General features: G+C 36.8%; 1 long non-coding RNA gene across 1 annotated transcript in view; it reads right to left on the bottom strand.

The window, feature by feature from the left end:
• Positions 1–25250, bottom strand: part of LOC116859217 — a 51504-nt gene that overhangs the window by 9556 nt on the left and 16698 nt on the right. Inside the window, exon 2 of the long non-coding RNA XR_004381113.1 lies at positions 5347–5460. This is a non-coding gene — a long non-coding RNA (uncharacterized LOC116859217). The remainder of the gene's footprint in view (positions 1–5346; positions 5461–25250) is intronic.

The raw sequence follows: 25250 nt of genomic DNA, 5'->3' as shown, positions 1-25250 counted from the left end.
GGCTAGATAGAAGTGTATGTTTGACTTGTTGAAGCTATAATCAGACTATTTAAAATGTTTTTCCTATTTTTAATCTTTAAAGAGTGTACTAATTTATTAGAGACAGATCATGTTTGGCTCTCTTCATAAAAAAGAGCATTCTCATTTGAATCACCTGGGCTTTCCCATCAATGTTTTCAAAAGATAAATCTGAGTTATCCATTATTATGGTATCATTTATTTTAAAAATTTTTAATAGAAGAATTGTGGTTCTTTATGTCCCTCTCTTGCAATGATCATGAAGTTCAGAATATGAGGGAGCTAAAAACAAGAGGAAAAATTTGTTGATTCTTTGTTTTTTGTTTGTTTCAATGCTAGTGTTTAATCCTATAGTACATATTTGCTTATTGCTATTTTAATATTCTAAAAGACTTTCCTATTAGGTGTTAGAAACTGATACATAGATGTTTGTGTGATTTCTATTTAAAAAAAAAAAAAAGGGAGATGAGAGGACTGTCTGAAACTTTAAAGTGCATATGGTACAGGATAAAGATACCAATTGAAATAACCAAGTCCTATCTAGAACAACACTTTTTTGGGGAAACCTCTCATATATAAGACAGAGGCCCAGGGAGTTTTTGAAACTGTCTCTTTTCCTCCAAGTGCTTATTCATTTAGTATTTGCTTCAAAATTTTATGGAGGGGTGACCAAACTTAAACCCTGGAATTAAAGGGACCTCTTTAAAATATATATATTTCACATGTTCCCTCCTAATTTACGATGACACACTGATCTTAAATATGGTCCCTCTTTCTCCCCATTCTTCAGCTGTCATTGGTAGGGTCTGAAGGAAAAAAAAAAGTATTAACTTTAAAAGAGGAACACAAAAGTCCAAATGTTATTGCCCAATTGAAATGTGAGTTTAGATGGAGATAGTTTCTCCTACTTAATCCCTATTGAATCACCTGACATCTTCAGAATGACCTTTTGCAAGCCTTAGAATCTGCCTTTTATTTAATTGCCCAGGCCTACTGCATCCTAAAGGTAAATATTATTCATTTTATTTTGGCCAAAATGCACTGATGTAAAAATAGGAAAAATAAAAAAACAAAAAATCCTTTCCAAGTCACCCACTGACCCCATTTACCTACCCAGAGCAAAATCACTTCTGTTAATCCCTTAATCTGATTTTGTTTGGGTATTTATCTTGTACCTGCTGCTAAACACACCGCAGGAGGGACTCTGAAACCTTGAACTGTCTACTCACATCTCTTATCTGTGTCTGTGTATCATTAAAATGTCTATTCAAAAAATTAAAAAGTTTCAAACACCATGCAGCTTGTATTCAGTTTACATAAAGGCCCCAAATACCATGTTAGATCTCCTGTTACTAAGAGTTAATGAACAATGAGAACTGGGATTACAACGTGTGTTTTACTTCATATGGTTTTATCACACTTACAGGGCAAGTGTGATAAATACACTTACAGACACTGAATATTTCCCTGCGACTTTGAAACCAGAAAATATTGGTCATTCGTTGTCTGTCTTAGTTCAAAAGCATATTTTTTATTAAATTAATTCTGTATTTGAAATCATTATTCATTTATAGCAGAGGAATATCAATCCTAATGACTTCTAAAACTGTAGCTAACTGAATCATCATCTTACATTTACTGTTAAGTAAGCATATTTGGAAAAATGTATGGCTAGAGCGTCATAATAAAATGATATATCTTTCTTTAGTAATTACATTAAAATTAATCATCTTTGATTAATTAGTTCTTTTGGACAATGTTGGTGTAATGTGTCATTCCTTAAGAATTCTGTTGTTATGTAGCATTTTTATTAATTGAGGTCACTGCAACAAATAACAAGAAAACTTACCCAGAAAAATAAAAATTAATCATACACCAGAATGGAGATATCTTATAGAATTTACAGATTATATTTAAAAATAAATGTTTCAAAGAGCTTGTACAAACTATGTAAGAGATGTATGAATTGTACGATATATGTATTAAACAATAAAGCAGGTGTAATTAACTGATCCCACTCACTGTAACCCAACAGTGAGTTATAATCCATGACACAAAGGGTCTGGGAAAAGATTTCCTATCAAACAGGGCACATAATACACAAGTAGCATTCAATATTCACCCATATTGTGAGATTCCATAAGAATGTGGTCTCTTAGCACTGAGTTTTTATTTCAATAAATCTCGCTAAATCTTTGCTGAATATCAAACTCACAACAGCATTTGTAGAAGCACAGGGTGGAAAGATTAGTAATTTCCCTCTTGTTTGAAAGTATCTCATTCTATGTTCCTTTTCTTAAAACTTCCATGAAGTATTTGAAAAGTTACCTGAATGTAAAAAAGGCTCAGGAGACTTGTACTTGATTTTAAGGAATTACTAGCAATACCAGTTCATTATTTTCCCACGTGCATCTCACCATGACTCCTGTAACTCCCTCAGAGATACCGCAGCTCTCCTCAACCCTATCCTCTAGACCTCCTTGTCCTATTTGTGCTCAACATCTTGCTGCCTATGGCCATGAGCTTCTAACTGCATTGCTTCTCTCCCTAGACAATACTTTTCTCCCTTTAGCCACACTAGGCTAAACTGGGTGCAGCCTTTCACTTAAGGTTTTGGGAATGATGAAGGGGAGGCAATTAAGCACGTGGCAAAAATTGGCTGCTAATGTCAAACATCACTATTAACTAAAATTCATTAAGGAATTTTGGCAGTTCATGTGCCTCTTGTCATTTTAGTAAGCCTCCTTCCTCCCCTCAGCAAACTGTCCCTGGAATTACTTCCTATCCAACTCTCCATCCTCTCCCTTAAGAAGAACTTGCAGGGAGTAATGGGGGTTAAGTGACTTGGGTGGCTCAGGCAGTTAAGCATCTGACTCTTGGTTTCAGCTCAGGGCATGATCTCAGGGTTTTGAAATCAAGCGCTCGGTGGGGCTCTTCACTGAACGTGGAGCCTGCTTAAGATTCTCTCTCTCCCTGTCCCTCTATCCCTCCCCCTTCCTAAAAATAAGGACATGCAAGGAAATCTATTTTGTTCTCCTGCAGAGCAATCTTGACCAACCCAGATTTACCCATGACGGGAGTGGGAGCAAGACCTGCTCACTTTTTATTACTGACTGTGCCCCAAAGATTATTTTTCCTAAAGAGAAAAGCAATTCTGTCCCTAAGAGGAATTCTGTCTTCCTTCTTTCATCTAAGTCAAATTGCAGCCTCTTTTAAAAAATGATATTTTTTCCTTCCTATAAGATCTATATGAGTGATAATTATAACCACCCCAACAATAATGGTTAATACTGCTGATTAATAATATTCAATTTGGGGTGACTGGATGGCTCAGTTGGTTATACATGTGACTCTTGATTTCGACTCAGGTCATGATCTCAGGTTGTGAGGTTGAGCCCATGTCAGGCTTCATGCTGAACATGGAGCATGCTTAAGATCCTCTCTCCTTCACCCTCTGCCCCTTCCCATGGAAAACAAAAACAAACAAACAAAAAAAAAACAAATAAAATAAAAATAGTGTTCATATTTGCTGAGTACTTACTAGGGGTTAGTCACTATGCCAAGTGGTTTACCTCTACTATCTTACTAGTCTTTATAAAAATTATCTGAGCCAGGCACTATTATGAACCCTATTTTACAGGTGAGGAAATGGAGATTCAAAGACATTATGTAATTTGCTAAAGGTCACAGATAAGCAGGATGGGCTTGAATCTGGGTCTAAGGACATCAAACATGTGTTTTTACTACTTTGCCTTTCATGCCCCAATCCAGACACAAGGACAGTTCCAGATAGAGACAGATACACTCCTATTAAAATGTGTTTTTACATGGTACAGGCAGAAATACAGGTAATTGCACCTTTGAGTGATAAACTATTTATGAATATTACATTATCAAGATAAATAAGCATTTTTGCTCAATAACCCATGTATCTAACTGGGCTTTCAAACTTACCTGCTGCCATTTCTCAGCTCCTTCACACTGCAATGTCAGTTCTTGGTATTCCTTCACATGGTGTATGTAATATCAGATGTTAAAACAATCTCAGGAGGGATGCCTGGGTGGCTCAGTTGGTTAAGTAGCTGCCTTCAGCTTGGGTCATGATCCCAGTATCCTGGGATCGAGTCCCACATCAGGCTCCTTGCTTGGCAGGGAGACTGCTTCTCTCTCTGCCTCTGCCTGCCACTCTGTCTGCCTGTGCTCACTCTCGCTCCTCTCTTTCTGACAAATAAATAAATAAAATCTTAAAAAAAAAAAAAAAATCTCAGTGTTCCTCGGTGAGGAAGGATGACTTTTGTCTTTACAGTCCAAAAATAAGCCATTTCTACTTAAGTAAAACTAGAAGCTGATGATGAAGAAGCTTGCCAAGAGTTGTTCTCTTGCCGGTTTGTCAAAGCCAGTGTGGTCTGAAGGAACATGGTTGAATCAGGGCTTCCACAGACAAAAATGTAAATTTGGGGAGTCAGTTTCATGAGACCCATGTTCTTATATCTCTGCCCTTCGAAAGGGCTTAGTTCTCCACTCCACTCTCAGGAGTTCTAGAGGGTATAATGCTAGCCCTACATGGCATTTTGGAAATGTGTAGGGACATTTGGGGTTGTCATTCATGGTAACTGAGGAAGGCATTATTGGCATTTAATTGGGCAGGGGGTTAGGGTTTCAGAAATCTTATGTAGATAACAAACTTATTTGTCATCAAACTTATGTATACAACAAACTTATTTGTCATCGACTTATAGCCTAAGCCTAGGCTATAACTCTAATTTACTTACAAACTCAAAGTATTTCTGCATGATTTTAATATAAACAGAATTTTTCAGGAATGCAATTACCATGTTAATTAAGAAGAAGGTGGTACTTTATTTCACTTGGAACTTTACCAAGTGTTGTCCACAATTTTAGAACAAATAAATAAATAAAATCTTTAAAAAAAAAAGGCAGACACAATTTTAGAAAAAACATCATTGATGACAATGCTAATTGTGCTGTTTAAATCTCTCCATTCTCTGAGCAGATCAGTCTACTTGCAGCTGTCACATTCATGATTCTCCACCTAAGTGTAAACATCTGACCACTTCATTACATGTTCTAATAGAGTTGTGTCTGAGCCTTTTTATCTTATAATGAATATTTTCTTATTATAAACTGTTTTCATTTTAGTTCTCCTTTATATTATAGTTCAGGCATCATTTTGATTTTTATTGTAATTGTATATGTCAGCATTATCTATAAATTTCTCTTCGGGACACCAGAGGATATATCATAAAATATTTGTTACATAAAGGAGAGCTTGGGTTTGATAGAAATGAACCACTGGTCTATACATACCAATTATGAACCTCCCTGGGTCATAATGACAGGTGGATGGCAGAGCCTTTGTCCTCTTTTCAGTGAGGCATCTTTAAAGTGTAAAGCTGAGCTGAAAGCTGGTATCTTCCTCACCTGTTTATGGATAGAGATTAAATCTCTTTGGGATCCAATAAAGGATAATGGTTATGGCTAATATAACATCTGGTTTATAAATGTTCTTTCCTTCACCCTGTGATGGGATGAGATGATTCTAAAAAGAATAAAGCAATCAGTAAAAACAGAAACAGATGTAAATTGGATTTGAGACAATTGCAACAGTACATCAGAAGTAAAATTCGACCTTGGATCTCAAGCAAGGTACGAAATGTGACCTATAAAGGAGGTCTCTCTCTCTCTCTCTCTCTCTCTCAAGATTTTATTTATTTATTTGAGAGAGAAAAAAAGAGAGCAGGGGGAGGTGCAAACAGAGATGGAGAGAGAGAAAATCTCAAGCAAACTCCACATTGAGCATGGAGTCCAAGGTAGGGCTCAACCTCACGACCTGAGATCCCAATATGAGATAAAACCACACTGAGCATGGAGTCCAAGGTAGGGCTCAACCTCACGACCTGAGATCCCAATATGAGATAAAACTAAGAGTCAGACACTTAACCAACTGAGCCACCCAGGCACCCCAGGAGGTTTCTCTTTCTAATGGCTACTACCAGGAAAGTTAAAACTGGAATACCTGTCCTATAATTTCCTAATTCTATTTTGCTTATTTAATTCAATGGCTCCGGCTTAGCCCCCAGCCTCCTCCAGGGGAAATACTAATCTGTTTCTCCAAATGGCAGTTGGAGAGTGGGAGTGGGGAGGTCCTAGTCTCCATTCATGACTAGTCTCTATATAAGTGCAATGGCCGAATCCATCATTCTACTCCACAAATATGGAACTGTCCTTCCAACTCCAAATCTCTGAGAGAGGGAGAGAGAGAATGAAGAGAAAGTGATTGTTCCTCTAAAGAGGAAAGGATACACAATGACAGAGGGAGAAATGATAGGGTTGGGCTCTGCCACCTTATTTGACCCAGAACTTCTAATTCAGCCACCCTTATAGAACCTAAAATACTCAAAGGCAGGGTTACTCAAGACCAAAACTCTCTCTTTATTTCTTTTGTCTCTCTCTGCTTTAAAGATCATTTGGAAATGGAAACCTGCCCATCCCCCTCCTATGGCCAAATAAATTTTCTTACACTGTTAATACTGATAAGTCCCTTCTGGTATCTCTAGACCTTACTACCATCGTAAAAGGTACACTGAAATAATTTAATACATATTTAGGCTATAATATACTGGTCATTTATCTGTTCACTCTCATATCCATTTCCCAACATTCCCTTCTTTGACTATGTTCATAAGGAACATTTCCCAGTCCCTGTGTTCTCTGGTTTCTGAGTAGGTTTGCCTAATAATAAGAGGCACAAAGGAAAGAAGCAGAGCAGGGGGAGGGAAGAAGCCAGGGTATTACCCCCGTTTTCTCTCTCTGCTTTAAGTAGCATCTTTGGCAACAATGGCAGTTCCTCCCTCATGGACCCTGTCCCTGGAGAATCAGCACCCTGTGCCTGGAGGAAATCTAGACCTATCCATACAGTTTTTCTCAGTTGGGAACGCCACCTCCTCTCTGGGTCTCTAGTCCTAGGGATGGTAGGGAATTCCTGATATTGGTATCTGGGTTGACTCCCCTCTCTAATTTGTCTAATCATTTCTTCCATCGCTTGTATTAAATACCCTCTGTTTATATACTGAGAATGGTTTCTGTTTCCCTCAATGGACCCTAACTAATACTCAAAGGAATAACATAGTGGTAAGAAGCATGAGCACTGAAATCAGGCAGACATGGGTTGTGTTGTGGTTCTGACACTTCTGGTTGGAAGCTTTGGAAAATTAAAATAATTTCTGTGAGGCTCCTTCCTCTTTTGTAAAGTGATAATAATAATAACAATATAATCTACCTCATATTATTTGAGGATTAAACATGATCATGCAAGTCCTTAAACTTCTAGTTTTCTCAAAATAGTGAAATTTCCAAAAATAGAACTATAAATTGACTTACGGTGGGAAAATATATTTGGCTAAATAAGGAGTTCTTTTAGAGAAACATCGATCATTATGTCATTACAAGGGAATTTATTTAAATAACATGGACATAATCTCAGAATAAAGGGAAATTTAATACATTAACCTTTAGGGAAACTCATCACATTGTATTAATTTGTTCTTTTCATCTTTTCAGTTTCTTTATGGCTAGATTAAAACACTGCTGCAGTTCTGCGTTGGTCTGCTTATCAGCTCTTGTGTGGTGTGGTTCCTAACATTTGTACAGTTACCTTCAATATCACTACTTCCATTGTTATTATTAGTTATGAGAGAATTAATTAAAGATCTAAGATACCCAAGTTAGAACATCTCCATTGGCTTGTCACACTCTTTTTTAATTATTATTTGTTCATTTATTTACTTATTTATTTATTTTGAGAGAGAGAGCAGGGGGAGGAGCAGAGAGGCAGAGAGAGAATCACAAGGAGGCTCTATCTCACAACCCTGAGATCATGAAGTGCTGAAATCAAGAGTTGGGCACTTAACTGAGAGAGCCACCCAGGTGTCCCTTGTCATATTCTTTTCTGTGTACATTCTGGTTCATAGCCTCAACTTTTCTGACAGTGACCAAGTGATCAGTGTCACTTTTTTCCCTAATTCTACTCTGACTTAGCAAAACCAGGTGAAAAGTACTCTTTGAACCTAAAATTCCTTGCACTACAAAGGCAAATGTAAAATCTCAAATCTGGCATTTTCTTGCTGTGTCACTGATCCTCTTTATTTACCCCAGCCCAGCCATCAGGGCTACAAACTTTCCAAATAATGATTTTTAATTACTTATATGGTATTTTCAGGCTATCCCTAAGTAGTACCAAAATAATTCCTCTTGTCACTATAATCAATTCAAGAAAACAATGTAATTAAGTCCCTTGTGTGTCATTATGTACAACCCAAACTCCACTAATTTTTTAACCACTTTTCCTGGATTCATCAGCATATAACTTTTGTTATTCTACCTCTTACTTTTAGTCATATTTGTTCTACACCATATTCTTCTAAGTCATGACTGTAATTTTTGGCAATCCATTAAATAATATTTGATGGTCTGGTCTCTTACTCCTCGACCTTTCAAATTTTCCATAATATCAAATAGAAAGATCCCTGATGTGGCAAACACAGAGTCCCTGAAAGAAAAGTGAAGCTATTTTCAAGTCCTTCCTAAGCTGTGAGGATTTACTTTGAATCTTTCAATATGTGCGTAACATTATTCCAAATCCTCTTTGGGGTTGCTCCTGTAGGACCCAGGGATGTATCATTCAACTGGAAAAGCAATTTGAGAACCTCTACGATTGATTTTTGAAAATGCAGTATCCACAGAAACAGACTTCAGATATTATCCCAGCAAATCCTGGCAACTCTGTGCTTGTATAGAAGATGCCTCCTGTGGGTTTTTCCAAAGGTTGTTCTATGGACATTTCCACTCGTTTAAACACAGAACATTCTATGCTGTATCTGTGTATGACTATTTAGCAAGAATTCTGAGTGTAGACTTGTATTTCCCAGTAAGAGTATGCAGCAAGCTAGAGCAGCCTGATAAGATAAGGAAAAATCTGTCAGTGAAAGGTTTGCTAAGAGAGTCTTTTGGGTACATTCATGCTAGGGTTTGTTTGTACAATATTAGTAAGCTGATTCGCAAAGTCAGACTGATAATATTCAAATATTTCCAAGAAGACAATTGCACTGAAGAACACAGTCTTAAATCAACACACTGCCTTTTACCTGAGAAGTAAATAAATGTGGAAAAACAGATGTGGGTGGCCTTAAACAATACAGTTCCATGTGCTTTTGGTCATAACATTGTCTCTGAAAATATGATCTCAGTCCACAAGCTGAAAGAGGAAGGCAGACAAAATTTCTTGAAGAAGCAACCCAGATAAACCCACTTGAAGCCATTCTTCCAGTATTTTAATGGATTGTACACAATCAATCACACTTTCTCATGGGCCCGCTTGGGACCAATGCTACAAAGTTTAGAGACAAGTAGATAAGATTAGGGGTGAAGTCTGTGAACCACAGAACACAGTTTTCCTCTCCATGAAACTCACTGGCCCTTCTGGGTATCAAACCCATGACCTTGGGCTCATTAGCACTCTACTCCAACCATGCCCAAAACAAATACAGGTTTGAAGCCAGAGGAGCTTCAAACCACACATAAGAATGTAATCAACAGAGCCACAGGGAAACACATAAAGTAAACACTTTCTATATAGGCAAAAAGAAAAGAAGATTTGGAAAGAGACTACATTCTCTGAATCCCTTAGTCATCTTAAGGCTTACTGGAAATTTCCACTTGGATATCTTCCATCACTTTGACTTCAACCCATTTTCCTCTCTCGGCTCCCACCCCTGTAAGGAATTTATCATTTGGAACTTCTGTCTACAGCACCATCACTCAATCAACCAAGTTCAGAACCTTGGAGTTCACCTTAGCAACACATTTGACCATCCAATACATATTTAGTCCAAAATAAAATCCCCCTAAAACCTGTATTCAAACAAAAATTTAAGGTTTGTTATTATCAGGTATTGACAAGACTATGGAAAAACAGGTATTCTCATATTCTGCTTGTGGATGTATATTCTAGTTCATTGGAGGGTGAGTGGGCAGTAACTATTAAAATTTAAAATGTCTGTATCCTCCATCAATTCAACTCACTACCCTAGGGACTCCCTGACAAGTCTGTGAATAAAGGAAAGCACAAGGATATCTGATGCAGCATTATTTGTTAAAGCAAAAATATGTAAATAATATCAATGTCAACAGTATGGAAATGATTAAATAACTCTGATTGCATTCAGGAAATGAACACTATCATTTAGTATTAAAAATGGGGTGTATCTCTATACACTACATGAATAGATGTCTAAAGCAAGATTTAGAATGATATCTATGGTGGCACGTAATAAATGCAATAGAAAACAAAACAATACATTTTTCTATGGAGATAAATAGATAGATGATAAATATCTTAATCCATTCAAGTTGCTATAACAAAATACCACGGACTGGGTGGCTTATAAACAACTGAAATTAATTTCTTACAGTCCTGGAAACTGGAAGTTCAAGGTCAGGGTGCTAGCATGCTCGGGTTAGGGATTTTTTCTGGACTGCAGACTTTACATTATATCCTCACATGACAAAAGGGTTAAGAAGCTCTATGGAGTCTCTTTTTATAAAAGTCCTAATCCCATCTATGAGGCTCTACCTTCATGACCTAAGCATCTCCCAGAGCTTCCACCTCCTAATATCAACACAATGACCATTAGGTTTTCAACATATGAATTTTGGGCAGATACAAATATTCAGACCATATCAATAGACTACATAGATGTAAAAAAAGGAGAGTGGAAGAAGGGGGAAGGAAAGAAAGGAAGATCATTTGGAACAAGAAAATGGATAAAAACACCTAAGGAAAGAGTATGCAGAAGAATGAAGGGCCCAGGACTAAATCCCAAGGAGCTATATTACTCAGAGTTTGGGTAAAGGAAGAGGATTCTGAGAAGCTGCAATGACAAAGATAGGAAGAGAACAAGAACATTGAGGTGCCACGGAGTGAGGTCAACAAAATGTTACAAGGAGACTGTCAGTGTTCCACTAGATTGAAAGGTGATAAAAATGATTAGTAGATTATGACTTTTCTTGAGTAATATTGGTAGATAAGAGAGAGAATACACATTAAGGTGAAGGTAAAGAATCAATGAGATGTGAGGAAATGAAGAAGAATGTATAGAGAACTTTTGATCAAGAAGGTGTCAAAGACAAAAGGGGATGTGAGTCTAAGAGTTATTTTTAATGGAAAATATTAGAGAAAGCATGTATGATAACAGAAAGAACCCAGTAAAAAGGTAAAGATCAAAGACAAAAGTGAGAGAAAGGGAAAACTTGAAGAACAAAGTCCTTGAAAAGATGAGAAGGGATACGATCCAGACCCTTGCAGGGGGGGTGGGGTGGGATGGAGTCATATTTGATTAAAGAGGGGGTACTTCCACAATGATAACAGGAAGGAAGGAGGAAAAAAGTGAAACTTCAGATAGGCTTATAACCTTGGTAACAAAAGAAAAAAATGGGGTGTGCATGTCTGAGGATGTCCACATTTTCTGTGAAGTAGGTAGGATTCAAGGTCATCACAAAAAGAATGAAATGTTTTCATCAAGAACAACATGGATGGAACTTGAGGGTATTATGCTAAATGAGATAAATCAGAAGAATAAGACAAATACCATATGATTTCACCAAATGGAATGGAATCTAAAACCCAAATCAAACCAAACAAATAAACAAAACTCATAAGTACGCAGAACAGATCAGTGGTTACCAAAGGGGAAGGAGTTAGAGGTGGGCAAAAGGGGCAAATGAGGCCAACCGTAGGGTGATGTGTGGTAACTAAACTTTCTGGGGGAATCACTTTTTAGTGTATATGGATGTTGAATTATAATGCTATATACCTGAAACGTATATAATAAAAAAAAGTGAGGACAGTGTAGATTGTGAGGGAAGTCAAAGTTTGAGGTGGGAGTAAAAGGTCTAAAATACACTTATTGTCGTAGGTAGGAAGACAACCTTAGTACTGAAATGTATTAGCAGAGAATATCTATTTGAAGTTGAAGATTACAAATATATATGCCAATATGATCACCTGTCTGTGACTATAGGTTAAATATACTAGAGAAAATGAGCAGCATTAAGTTTTACTTTCATTCAACTTTCAGTAAATTTATAGTCAATCAAAAAGTGTGCATTCTATCAGACATTTATTTTTTGAAATCAAAGAATTATTTGGAGAATATTGTTTGGTGATGTTTCATTAAAGCTGTTCCAAAAGCTTCTCCAAAAGTTTCTTAAATGAAAAGTATTCTTTTTGTTTTTGTAAATATATGAACTAAGAAACAATAGATATAAATCAGTAACCACTCCTTTTCTTTCTTTCCTTCCTGTAGCTACCTCGAGCCAGCAAGCCCTCCCATTCTGCCTTTTGGGTGTTTTTCTAATGTGTTCCATAGTTACTGCTATTACTTTAGCCCTGCACATCAGTGGGGCAGAAGCTAGTTGAGCCAAGAATCCACAAGCTCCATCCAAACTGGTTCAAAACTTCTAAAGACCACACTGTTTTGATTATTATAGTTTTGTAATATATTCTGAAATCAGGGAGTATGGTGCCTCCAGCTTTGTTCTTCTTTCTAAAGATTGCTTTGGCTTTTGGGGATCGTTTTTGGTTCCGTACAAATTTTAGATTTGTTATATTTCTGTGAAAAGGCCATTGGAATTTTGATAAGGATTGCATTGAATCTGTAGATTGCTTTGGGTATTATGGATATTTTAACAATATTAATTATTCCACCCATGAGCATGGAATATCTTTTCATTTATTTGTGCCTTCTTCAATTTCTTTTATCAGTGTTATAGTTTTCAGTGTGCAGTTTTTTTCACTTCCTTAGTTAAATTTATTCCTAGGTATTTTATTCTTTTTGTTTTGATTATAAATGTAATATTTTTCTTAGTTTCTCTTCCTGGTAGTTTGTTGTTAGTGTGTAAAAACACAACAGATTTTTCTATATTGATTTTGTATCCTGCAATGTTACTGAATTTACTAGCTCTGAAAGTTTTGGGTAGAGCCTTTAGGGTTTTCTATAGAGTTGATCCTTGAACAAAATAGGTTTGAGCTGTGTGGGTCCACATATACATGGATTTTTTTTTTCACTAAATATAGTACAGTACTAAAAATACATTTTCTCTTCCCTATGATTTTCTTAATAACATGTTTTCTTCAGCTTACTTTATTGTAAGATTACAGTATACAAAATATGACATACAAAATATGTGCTAATCAACTGTTTATGTTATTGGAAAAGCTTCTGGTTAACAGGCTATTAGTAATTAAGTTTTGATGGAGTCAAAAGTTATACACAGATGTTCGGCTGTTCAGAGGGTCCATATCCTTAACCCCTATGTTATTTAAGGATCACTTGTATGTAAAATCACATCATCTACAAACAGTGTCAGTTTTATTTCTTCCTTTTCTATTTAAATGCTTTTTATTTCTTTCCCCTAAAATTTTCTAATTGTTCTGGCTACTCTTCCAATATTATGTTGAATGAAAGTGGTGACAGAAGGCATCTTGGTCTTGTTCCTGATCTTAAAGGAAAACCATTCAGCTTTGCATTGTTGAGTCTGATGTTAGCTTTGGACTTGTTATATATGACCTTTATTATGTTGAGATACATTTCATCTATATTCATTTCATTGAAAGTTTTTTTTTTAATCATAAACGATGTTCACTTTTGCCAAACGCTTTTTCTGCATCCACTGAGGTGATCATATGGTTTTTATCCTTTATCCTATAAATGTGGCATATCACACTGATTGATTGAACCATCTTTACATCCCTGGAATAAATCCTGTGTGATCATAATGAATGATCCTTTTAATGCATTGCTGAATTTGGTTTGCTAATACTTTGTTGAGTTTGGGATTTTTTTTTTTTTTTGCATTTATATTCATCAGGGATATTGGCCTGTAATTTTCTTTTTGTGGTATCTTTGTCTGGTTTTGGTATCAGGATAATGCTGGCCATATAAAATGAGTTTGGACATGTTCTCCGATTCTTTTGAAAGAGTTTGAGGGCGATAGATATTAAATCTTCTTTGAATGTTTGCCAAAATTCACCACTTAAACTGTGCAGTCCTGGACTTATGTTTGTTGGAGATTTTTTGATTACCGATTCAATCTCCTAACAAATAATTGGTCTATTCATATTTTCTATTTTTTCATGATTCAGTCTTGGAAGACCGTATGTTTCTAGGAATTTATCCATTTCTTCTGTGTTGTCCAATGTGTTAGCATAGACTTGTTTATAGATTCTTTGTATTTCTTTGGTATCAGTCGTAACTTCTCTTTCAGTTCTGACTTTATTTATTTGAATCCTTGTTCTGCTCTTTTTTTCTTAATGAGTCTTGCTAAAGATTAGTCCATTTTGTTTACCTTTTCAAAGAAACAGCTCTTAGTTTCATCAATCTTTTCTAATGTCTTTTTAGTCTCCATTTAATTTATTTCTTCTCTGATCTTTCTCATTTCCTCTTAGTAAATTTGGGCTTCATTAGTTCCTCTTTTTCTAGTTCCTTTAGGTGTAAAGCTAGATTGTTTATCTGAGATTTTTCTTGTTTCTTGAGGTAGGGCTTATCACCATAAACTTCCCTCTTAGAACTGCTTTTGTTGCATCCTATATACTTTGGCATCTTGTATTTCCATTTTCATTTGTCTCAAGGTATTTTCATTTCTCCTTTGATTTCTTCATTGACCCATTGATTGTTCAGTAACATGTTGTTTAATCTCCACATATTTGTTGAGGTTTATTTCCCATTATATTCTTGTAATTCTTTTCAAGGTTCCTACCAATGTAGTTAGAAATAATGTGCGATGATTTCAATCTTCTTAAATCTTTTGAGACTTATTTTGTGGGCTAATATATGTTCAATCCTGGAGAATATTCTATATTCAATTGAGAAGAAAGTGTATTCTGCTTTTGGATGAAATGTTCTGTGTGTGTGTATATGTGTATATATATATATATATATATACATACACAAAGTCCATTTGGTCTAATATGTCACTTAAGGCTGATATTGATTTTCTGTTTAGGTAATATATCCATCGGTGTAAATAGGATATAAAAGTCCTCTAATATTATTATATCACTGTAAATTTCTCCCTTTAAGTCTGTTAATATTTGTTTTATGTATTTAGGTGCTCCCAAGTTGAGTGCATAAAAATTTATAAGTGTTATACTTATTGGATGAGCTCTTTATCATTCTGTAATGTCCATCTCTGTCTTCTATTACACTCTTTGTTTTAAAGTCTATTTTGTCAAGTATAGCTACCCCAGCTTCCATGCATGAAACATCTTTTCTCCATTCCTTCACTTTCAATCTGTGTGTCCTTACATCTGAAGTGGATCTCTTGTGGGTAGCACATATATGGGTCTTTTTTTCCATTCAGTCCCTCTATGTCTTGATTGGAGAGTTTCACCCATTTATATTTAAAGTAATTTTTTTAATTTTTTATTAACATATAATGTATTATTAGCCCCAAGGGTACAGGTCTGTGAATCACCAGGTTTACACACTTCACAGTACTCACCATAGCACATACCCTCCTAAAATAATTTTTATAGGTATGTACTTACTACCATTTTGTTAATTGTTTTCTAGTTGTTGTAGTTCCTTTCTGTTCCTTTCTTTTTCTCTTGCTTTCTTCCCCTGTGGTTTTTCTCTAATGTTAATGTTTAGATTCCTTACTCATTATCTTCTGTGTATCTACTATAGGTTTCTGTTCTATTGTTACCATGAGGCTCACATATAAATATAAATACATATGTCTATTTTCAATTGATAGTGTATTAAGTTTGAACACATTCTAAAACTCTACATGTTTACTCCCCAACCCCTCATGTTTTGTGTTTTTGATATCACATTTTACATCTTATTTTGTAGATCTCTTAAGTATTATAGTTATAGTTATTTTTACTACTTTTGTCTTTTAACCTTCATACTAGCTTTATAAATTATTGATCTGTTGCCTTTACTGTATAATTTCTTATAAGACCAGTTGAGTAGGTTATGAACTTCCATAGCTTTTGCTTATCTTCTTCAATTCTGAATGATCACTTTGCCAGGTAGAGTATTCTTATTTGGAAGTTTTTTCTTTCCAGCACTTTGAATATATCATTCCACTCCTTTCTGGCCTGCAAAGTTTCTGCTGATAAATTGCTGACAGTTTTACAGTGGTTCCCTTGTACATGATAAGTTGTTTTTCTCTTGCTGCTTTTTATATAATAACTGTATTCATCAGCTCTATAACTTTTGTTTGGTACTTTCTTTTTTATTTTTTTTTAATTTCTTTTCAGCGTAACAGTATTCATTGTTTTTGCACCACACCCAGTGCTCCATGCAATACGTGCCTTCCCCAATACCCACCACCTGGTTCCCCCAACCTCCCACCCCCCCGCCCCTTCAAAACCTTCTTATACTTTCTCTTTGTTGAAGTACTCAGTGTGTTCATCCATTCTCTTTAGCTCAGTGAGCATATTTATGATGATTTGAACTCTTTACCAGATAAATTACTTATTCGTATTTTACTATGGTTTTTTTCTGGAGTTTTATTTTGTTATTTTGTGTATAACATATTCCTCTGTTTCATCATTTTGCTTGACTCTGTGTTTATTTTTACATACTAGGTGAAACATCTCACCCAGTCTTGAAGGAGCAGCCTTGTATAGGAGATGAACCTTATCATTTAACTTTGCCCTAGATCTTGTTTGTCTCCTGAACTTTTGTGATTGCTAAGAAGCCTGATTTATTCTTGATAGAACCCTATTACTAAAGGTATGTCAAATGTTCCAGAAGACAGGATCTCATCAGCACCTAATTTCAGGCTGATTGGAAGCTAGAACTTCAGGAAGCAGCTTTTAGTATATATAAATACATACTGTCCTGTGGGGTTGCAATTGTAAAGCCAGTTGGCCTTCAAACCATGTGACCTGGAGAAGTCCCCTCAGGAACAGTTGCAAAAATCAGGACTCCAGACAAGCATATTAGCTCCTTTCTGGGAGGTCATGATGACATGTAGTAAGGTCAAGGGAGAGCACAAAAATGGCATCCCCTGCTGTGTTTCTTGAGAGCCTCTAGATGTGTGGTAAGCTTAAAGCCTGCACCTCAGACTGAAGCTCTAGGATGAGTATATAGGCCTTTCTCACAGGAAGACTAGGGTATTTTATTTGGTCTGCTGTCTGTGCAGTGCCTTAGAGTGTGAGCCCACTGGGAACCATCTCCCTGATTGTTTCAGATCCATGGGGCACAGAAAGACAACTACTCCCTTGTCCACCAGACCTAAGTGCTCAAGGGGCATCCCCTGTATGACCTGCATGTATGGCTTTGAAGGGGCCATAGGAGCAGCACAGAGGTGGGTCCCCTGCTAGCAGGTTAGAAGGAGAATGCAAAAATGGCATTTTCCAGTGACTCAGTCCCCAGAGAGTTTTAACAAGCTCCTGTCCTTCTAATAGATGTTTTAAGATCAGCAAATTAATCTTATCACTTGGTCTAGGTGCTGTTCAAACTGCTGGTTTTTCACTGAGTCCCAGGCTAAATGAGTCTTTATGTGAGCTCTTTAAAAGTGGAATCTTCATTCCTTACAGCACTCTGGTTCTCCTGGACGTAACCATATTGGTTTTCAGAGCCAAATATTTTGGTGACTTGTCTCTCCGGGACAGATCCCAAGGGCTGGGATGTCTGATGTGGAGCACAAACCCTTAGTTACTTAGGGATAAGCTCCATATTTGTGAGATCCCTCACAATTGTGGGTCTTCATGCCAGAGGTGGGATTTTAGCAAGACTGCATTTCTGCCTCTCCTACTTATCTTGATATGGTCCTTTTATCCTTTGTTGTGAAGATGCTGTTCAGCAGGTTTTCAGGTCTTTTCAGAAGGAATCATTACATAGGTAGCTGTAGATTCGTTGTGTCTCTGGGAGGTAAGTTCAGGATCTTCCTAAGCCATCTTCAGGCTAAGCTCTTAAAATCTCCATTTTAAACAAACTTCTCAAGTGATACTTTTTCAGTCAACATCTGTCCACATTTGGAACACACTCTACCACATGCAAGGTATATTTTGATCTTTCTTGACTCTGGAAAGAAGCAAGAACATGTGCACGCACACACACACATGCACGCACACACACATACACACACACACACACACACACACCACTGCCCCACCTAATAGAGAAACAAATCTGAGAAAGCGAAGAAGACTTCCATCTCTGAACCAATAAATTATCCTCAGAGATGACTGCTTGAGTCTAAAGTACATAAGAACATTTTGTGCGTAAGAATTGTTTGTGGAATAAATAAATGAATGGATAACAGTTGAGTCCAAGGAGGGGACAAGGAGATGCTACATTCATTAGGAATCTATAAGACTGGACAAAATCTTTTTCACATCCTGTGTTGAAGAGCTGCCAGGGAGAAGAAATGCTTAAGGCCAAGGAAAAGTAGTGTAAGAGGAAAACTTAAAAGAGGAGTATGAAGCTTGGAAGGAACCACATATGAAATAAAATGTCATTTATTCTTTTCTAATCACAACTCAGTTTAATGAGGAGATTTGGCAGGGAGGGGGCCCTGGTTGGAATAAAGATGCTCTATTAACCAAAGAAGCCAGTGGAGATTACGTAGTCAAATAAACTGTAATGGTCTTCCCTAATTTACCAGCTGTTTCCTTTCTGTTGAATGGAAATAGAAAAATTAAACCTCCTAAACTCAATATAAAAATAATTCCTTCAGACTTTAGAGAGCATGATCAGGTTCTTACAAGAGAAAGTATTTAGCAGTGACTTAATAATGCACCTTCAGAATACAAATTCAAGGGACCAGACATGGAATGTTCATCAGCCTTTCTAATGATATTCACAGAGTTATTTTTATGCTTAATCAAATGAGTCTCAGACAGCTTTTGAATATGGAAAGGATGATACACAAATGTTTGTGCCAATTTCTGGTTATGCACTTTGCTTAAAAATTGACTTGGACTAGCTGGATTTTGGCTGAAGGGTTTTCTTGGTAAGAACACAGTAAAATATGTGGGCATTTCATCTGAATTGGGAAAGGTGTCATTTCACTTTGGGTCTCAGGGGTGTAAAAGTTCAGCTAAGTGACAAAGTGACAAATTCTCATTACACCATTTCACAAGATTTTATAGATTACATGTTGAAGTAGGAGATTTCCATTACCATTTCCTGGATGGGGAATACATTGAAATCTTCTATTAAAAGGATAAATGACTCAAAACATAAAAATTAAAGCATGTTCCCTTCATTTGCTTTTTTGCCTTAGAAATGCAAATTAATAATATAATTTAGAACTAAAATAAAGCATCTAACTCAAAACATTTGTTTCACAAATGAAAAACACTTGTCAGATTTAGTTCAAAGTTAGAGCACCTAATAGTTGATTGGATTTTTGATAGTACTGCCGACTTAATATGACTGAAAACCTTGCTTTGATTTTCCATGTATGCACTGAAAAGACCAGTGCTCACTAAATATTACCCCATAATGGACAATTGTCATTTCCCTCAGAGTCCTTGTCTTCAGATCTTTCTCACAATATGCTGGTTTCTAGGAAATACCTGGTGGAATAAAAAGCAAAGAGAAGAAGGGAGACCCTTGTAAAATCTTACCAAAACTACCAATCCATGTGAAGAGAAAAAAAAATCATTTTTTCCTTGGCTAAAGTAATTTAGTTTGGCTTTTCACATGACCCAAATTCACCAGATAATTACCAGTTCTCTGTTTCTCTTCATGCCATTTTGGTCTGGCCTTTGAATCCTGAGTGTACCCACAGTCCAAGGGATTAACTGAAAATTTCCCCTGACATTATTAAATCCATATACCATGCATTTTATGGCCTGCTGCAGGACCCCAGATTGCCAGCACTAGGGAATATGCTCAGGAGATTGTCCTGTGTCCCCAGATCAGATAAAGGGAAAGAAGTTATTTGAAAATATAGCTGGGGTTGCAAACTACACAAGTGTGGAAATATGTCTCTTATGTCATTTTATCCTCACCACCTTGCACACTACCTGGCAGTCAGATAGAGAGGCTGGATAAATATTTCTTGAAAGCACATATAAATAAATAAATAAATAAATAAATAAATAAATAAATAGAAAATCAAAAAAACCTAATGTAGAAAGTTGAGACAGTGAAATGTAACTTACCTCTGGGTTATTGTAAAAAAAAAAACTGTCAGTTTGTCATATCTGTACTACACACACAAAAATTTGCTCTGGTGTGGCTGAATACAGATAGCAAGAACAACTAGAAATAATAATTAGTGGACACTTCTATGTGTCAGGCACTGTACTAACTAAGTCCTTCATAGGTATAAATTCATTTTGACCAAAGCAAACCTATGTAGCAGACGTTGTGATTATGACATCTGGCAGACAAGGAAACTAATGGGTTGAGAGTCTCATAAATTTTCTCAAAGGTCCTCATCAAAAAAGGGGAGAGAAACAAGATATTAGGCACATACTCTTAATCACTGTGCTCTGTTAACTCCCAAAATTAATGTTAAACCTAATGAAGATAGCCGATGACTCGGGATACTTGTGCTAGGGGCTCACCCTCCGCATCTGCACCCACCTTCTGAGAAGTGTGGCTGTGTTGGAGGTTATTTGTCAGTGTCATTGGCCGCTAAAGGAGAAATATCCAAATAGGTGCTTTTATGGAATCTTAGAAAATCTTGGGGCCTTGTGGGGTTTCACTTCTGCTGAGAGCCACACAAAGGTGACATGCAGGCTGCTGTTTATAGAAGGTCCTCAACAAAAAAGGTTGAAACAGCTAACACGGCCCTCCCCTAAATGGCAACCTGATTTTATGCCATAGATTATATAGCCTGTTTCCTTAAGGAGCTTTCCTTAGGATTCTCAAAGATTTTTTTTTCCTCTATCAACAAAACTTGTCTCTTCCAAATCCAAAGTTCTGGTATTCGAATCTATGCTTCTGTTGTAGGCTGCACAAACATATTTTATTAGTTTCTTTCTTTTTGCTTTCCTTATCAAACAATCCTAACTCTCTTACATATTTTATTAGTTTCTTTCTTTTTGCTTCCTTATCTAACAATCCTAACTCTCCTCAAAGCAATATAGATGTCTGTGGCTAAACATGGAAGAAATGCTGAAATATAAAGAGAGGTTAGTATTTCAAAAACAAAAATAAAAATAAAAAACTCCCTTTCATGCCAATCAACCATAGTCTACTCAATTTAAGAAATCATCAAAGCTATAAACATTGAGGTACATAAACAATGAGTCTTGGAACACTAAAAAATAAAATAAAATAAAAAATAAAACCTCACATAAAAAAAATCATCAAAGCTTAAAAATTTGTTTCATTGAAATATGTTGGTTCATTTTCTTTTGTTTCATTTTGCCTCCTCCCAAAACCTGTGGAAGCAATTCTTGTACATGGCCTGATTTGCTTCAGAGTGGAAAACAGCTCTGGGCCTTAACTTTTGTCCTAAGTCTGCCGTTAACTTACTGCAAAACTTGGGCTAGCCACCTCCCTGCACTACTGGATAATCTCTTCCGGTTGTACAACCTATGGAACAATCCACCACTTATGAGGCAGTTACTATGAGCCAGATCTCACTGGGAAGGGTTATATGCCTTGCCTCTCTTGACTTCACAAGAATCCTAAGAGCAAGGAAAGTATTTTCATCCCCATTTTATAGATGAGGCAACTGAGGCTTATCATCCAGGTGTGGTGATGAAGCCAACATTCAAACCCAGGTTTTCCAAACTCTGAAGCCCTTTTCACTCTATGTCTATTAGTGTGTGTGTGTGTGTGTGTGTGTGTGTGTGTGTGTGTGTGTCACTATACAGCTGCTAAGTCCATGATAGGGGAAACATTAATCGGAAAATATACATTCCAAAACACATCTATGCCCACTACTGGAAACGCAATAGCTAGTCATTCTAGTCAAAGGGCAGAGCCCTGGGCATATCTTTATCCAAGAAGATACAGAAAACAAATATGAGCGAACAAGCAAATTCCCTTCGGTTGACCAATCTGGGTTGATTACATTGTTGGGACAACTTCTCACCCTTCTAAGGCAAGAATAGAGTTGCAAAATTTTTAGAAAGGGCAAGGCAGAGACCACAAGCATTCTGGCAAATTCTGATTTGCAGGGGCCTCTCATGATGACTTATTTCTGCTGAAATGATAAGGATCCCAGACAGGCTCTCTGGGCAGGAAACTCCAGTGCCTAGGGAGGGAACCTAATTGAGAAATGGACAATGAACCATATGCAGATTCTCATATCCCTGACATAGCAAAATAGTCTCTTTGCTCTGCATGGCAAAGTTGTTTTCCCACTGTGTGCATGGGAGAGAGATGAACGCATCCTGTGACAGTAAATGTGAACAGGTGGGGGGGGAAATAAGGGTCAACTTCCAAGAGGTCTTTTAAAACTTTCCCTTTTCAAAGTCTGAGGAAATAATAATGTGTCTGCCCAAGTTAAAGTCTATCTGTTGCTATGCACTCAGTGTACACCTTGCTTATCCACTCAGAAGTCTCAATTAAAATCACAGCTGTTATTTGTGTGTTGGGTTCAGAAACTCTCCCATGGCCATGGCAAAGGAACAAAGGAAAATACCCTTGTTGGTTGTTACACCTGCAAATGGGATGAATGGAGGTTGATGGCAGCTGCATTCATATTATATCTGGAATAATAACAGTGCCTTTCATTTGCAGAGAGTTTTACAGTTTATGAAGCCCTTTTATGTACATTTCATGCATTCACTTAAATATGGTGCCTCCCTTACAGAAAATAATACAAAGGGACACTTTTTGAAAAATCAGTTTCTGCAGCATATAGATGACCAAATGATTCTGAGTGCCAAGTATATTCATTACATGGTCATAGCATCCCCAAGACTCCCCACTAGACAAATTTCTACTCCATCATAACAACAGTAACACACACACACACACAGAGCATATAAGCATACTTCCTGCTTTTAGTTGTGTTATCTATTATTTTTGCTTACACATTCTTTTTTTTATATTATATACTGTATTCTTTTTTTTAATTTTATTTTTTATAAACATATAATATATTTTTGTCCCCAGGGGTACAGGTCTGTGAATCGCCAGGTTTACACACTTCACAGCACTCACCATAGCACATACCCTCCCCAATGTCCATAACCCCACCCCCCAACCCCCCTCCCCCATCAACCCTCAGTTTGTTTTGTGAGATTAAGAGTCACTTATGGTTTGTCTCCCTCCCAATCCCATCTTGTTTCATTTACTCTTCTCCTACCCCCTTAACCCCCCATGTTGCGTCTCCTCTCCCTCATATCAGGGAGATCATATGATAGTTGTCTTTCTCCGATTGACTTATTTCGCTAAGCATGATACCCTCTAGTTCCATCCACGTCGTCACAAATGGCAAGATTTCATTTCTTTTGATGGCTGCATAGTATTCCATTGTGTATATATACCACCTCTTCTTTATCCATTCATCTGTTGATGGACATCTAGGTTCTTTCCATAGTTTGGCTATTGTAGACATTGCTGCTATAAACATTCGGGTGCACATGCCCCTTTGAATCACTACGTTTGTATCTTTAGGGTAAATACCCAGTAGTGCAATTGCTGGGTCATAGGGTAGTTCTATTTTCAACATTTTGAGGAACCTCCATGCTGTTTTCCAGAGTGGTTGCACCAGCTTGCATTCCCACCAACAGTGTAGGAGGGTTCCCCTTTCTCCGCATCCTCGCCTTGCTTACACATTCTTGATATGCGTTCTTTGATAAGAGTTCTCAATATGAGTCATTCATATATATATATATATATATATATAGCGACTATCTTCCAATTCCTTATGGAGTCTGTGACTCATACTATTTGTTGAACTTTGGAGCTAGAAAAATTACTAGTGGTTCTTTAGCTCAACCTTTTCATTTACAAATGAAGAAAATGGGCCCAGAGAGAAGTTTATAAAGCTACTTAGTGGTAAAATTAAGATGTGAAGCCAAGTCTTCTGATTTTTTCTCCTGAGCTGTAGCTAATATTCTGCACTGGTAAATTCTTAAGTTGTGTGACTGTCATACACTGTGATATAATCATACAATTCACATATAGTAAGTAAAAATAAAACAACCTACTGACATGTGAAAACAACATGGATATATCTCAGACTTAATGCTGAGTGAAAAAGTCAGACATAACAGGCATATACTGTGTGATTCCATTCATGTAAAGTTCAAAACTAGGCAAAACCAGCCTGTAGTGGTAGAAATTATATCTCTATTCCTTGAGAGAGGACAAAGACTAAGAGACAGTATGAGATAGCTTTCCCCTGGTGTTGAAATGTTCTATATTTTGATGTGGAAAGTAGTTGCATGGATGGATACATATGTAAAGATTCACGAAGCTGTACATTTAACATTAGTGCATTTTATTGTATATATACATTCATAGAAAACAAAGAAGAAAACCAAAGCAGAGACTTAACTATCCTTATTGACTTGATGGATATTGAGCAAAAAAAGAATAATTCTGGCCCTCAAATGATTTTTAATCTGAATTATTCCTTTTGGCTGACTTTCATTGTTACACAAACCACAAAGTTGCCAAATCTCCATTTTTTTGAATAGTCTGGCTCTGCCTTGAACAAGCTGTGGGTTGGGCTAATTGACCTTCAAAGTCACTCCTGGTCCAAATTTCTGGGATTTTTTGAAAGAGTTGCCAAAATATTTATAATCTCTGAGTGGGAAGGAACATCAGAAAGTGTCTGGTTCTTGTCTGCTATTTTGTAGGAACAAAGAGTGAACTTGGAGAATGGAAATGACTTGTCCAAGGTTGCCCTGATAGTAATTCTGTGCAACTCTGCAAATGTCATCTCAACTCAGTTCAGCAAATAACCTGAGTACCCACTAAGTGTCGGGCCCTGAGTCAGACACTATGTTAGGTTCCCAAGTTCCATAAAGCCATAGCCAAAGGCGCCACTGTGTTGCTTTGTGAGAAAAGCAATGAGCTCATTTCCCACATCCTAGTGTGAGAGCAGCAGCAGATAAGGTCAGAAGACTTGAAAAGAAAGACAAAGGTCACACATAATGTAACCACACAATGTCCTTTCTTGCACTCAACCACAGAATCAAAAAAGTGTCTCCCTGTCCCAGGACAGTGGTTCTGGGAGTCTAAATAGTGATAATGGCAAACTATAATTCT

The sequence above is a fragment of the Lontra canadensis genome, unplaced genomic scaffold (assembly GCF_010015895.1).
Source record: "Lontra canadensis isolate GAN:19392208 unplaced genomic scaffold, GSC_riverotter_1.0 scaffold150, whole genome shotgun sequence".
Taxonomy (NCBI): Eukaryota; Metazoa; Chordata; class Mammalia; order Carnivora; family Mustelidae; genus Lontra; species Lontra canadensis.
The sequence above is the reverse complement of the archived record's forward strand: the minus strand, read 5'-3'. Positions and strand labels throughout refer to the sequence as shown.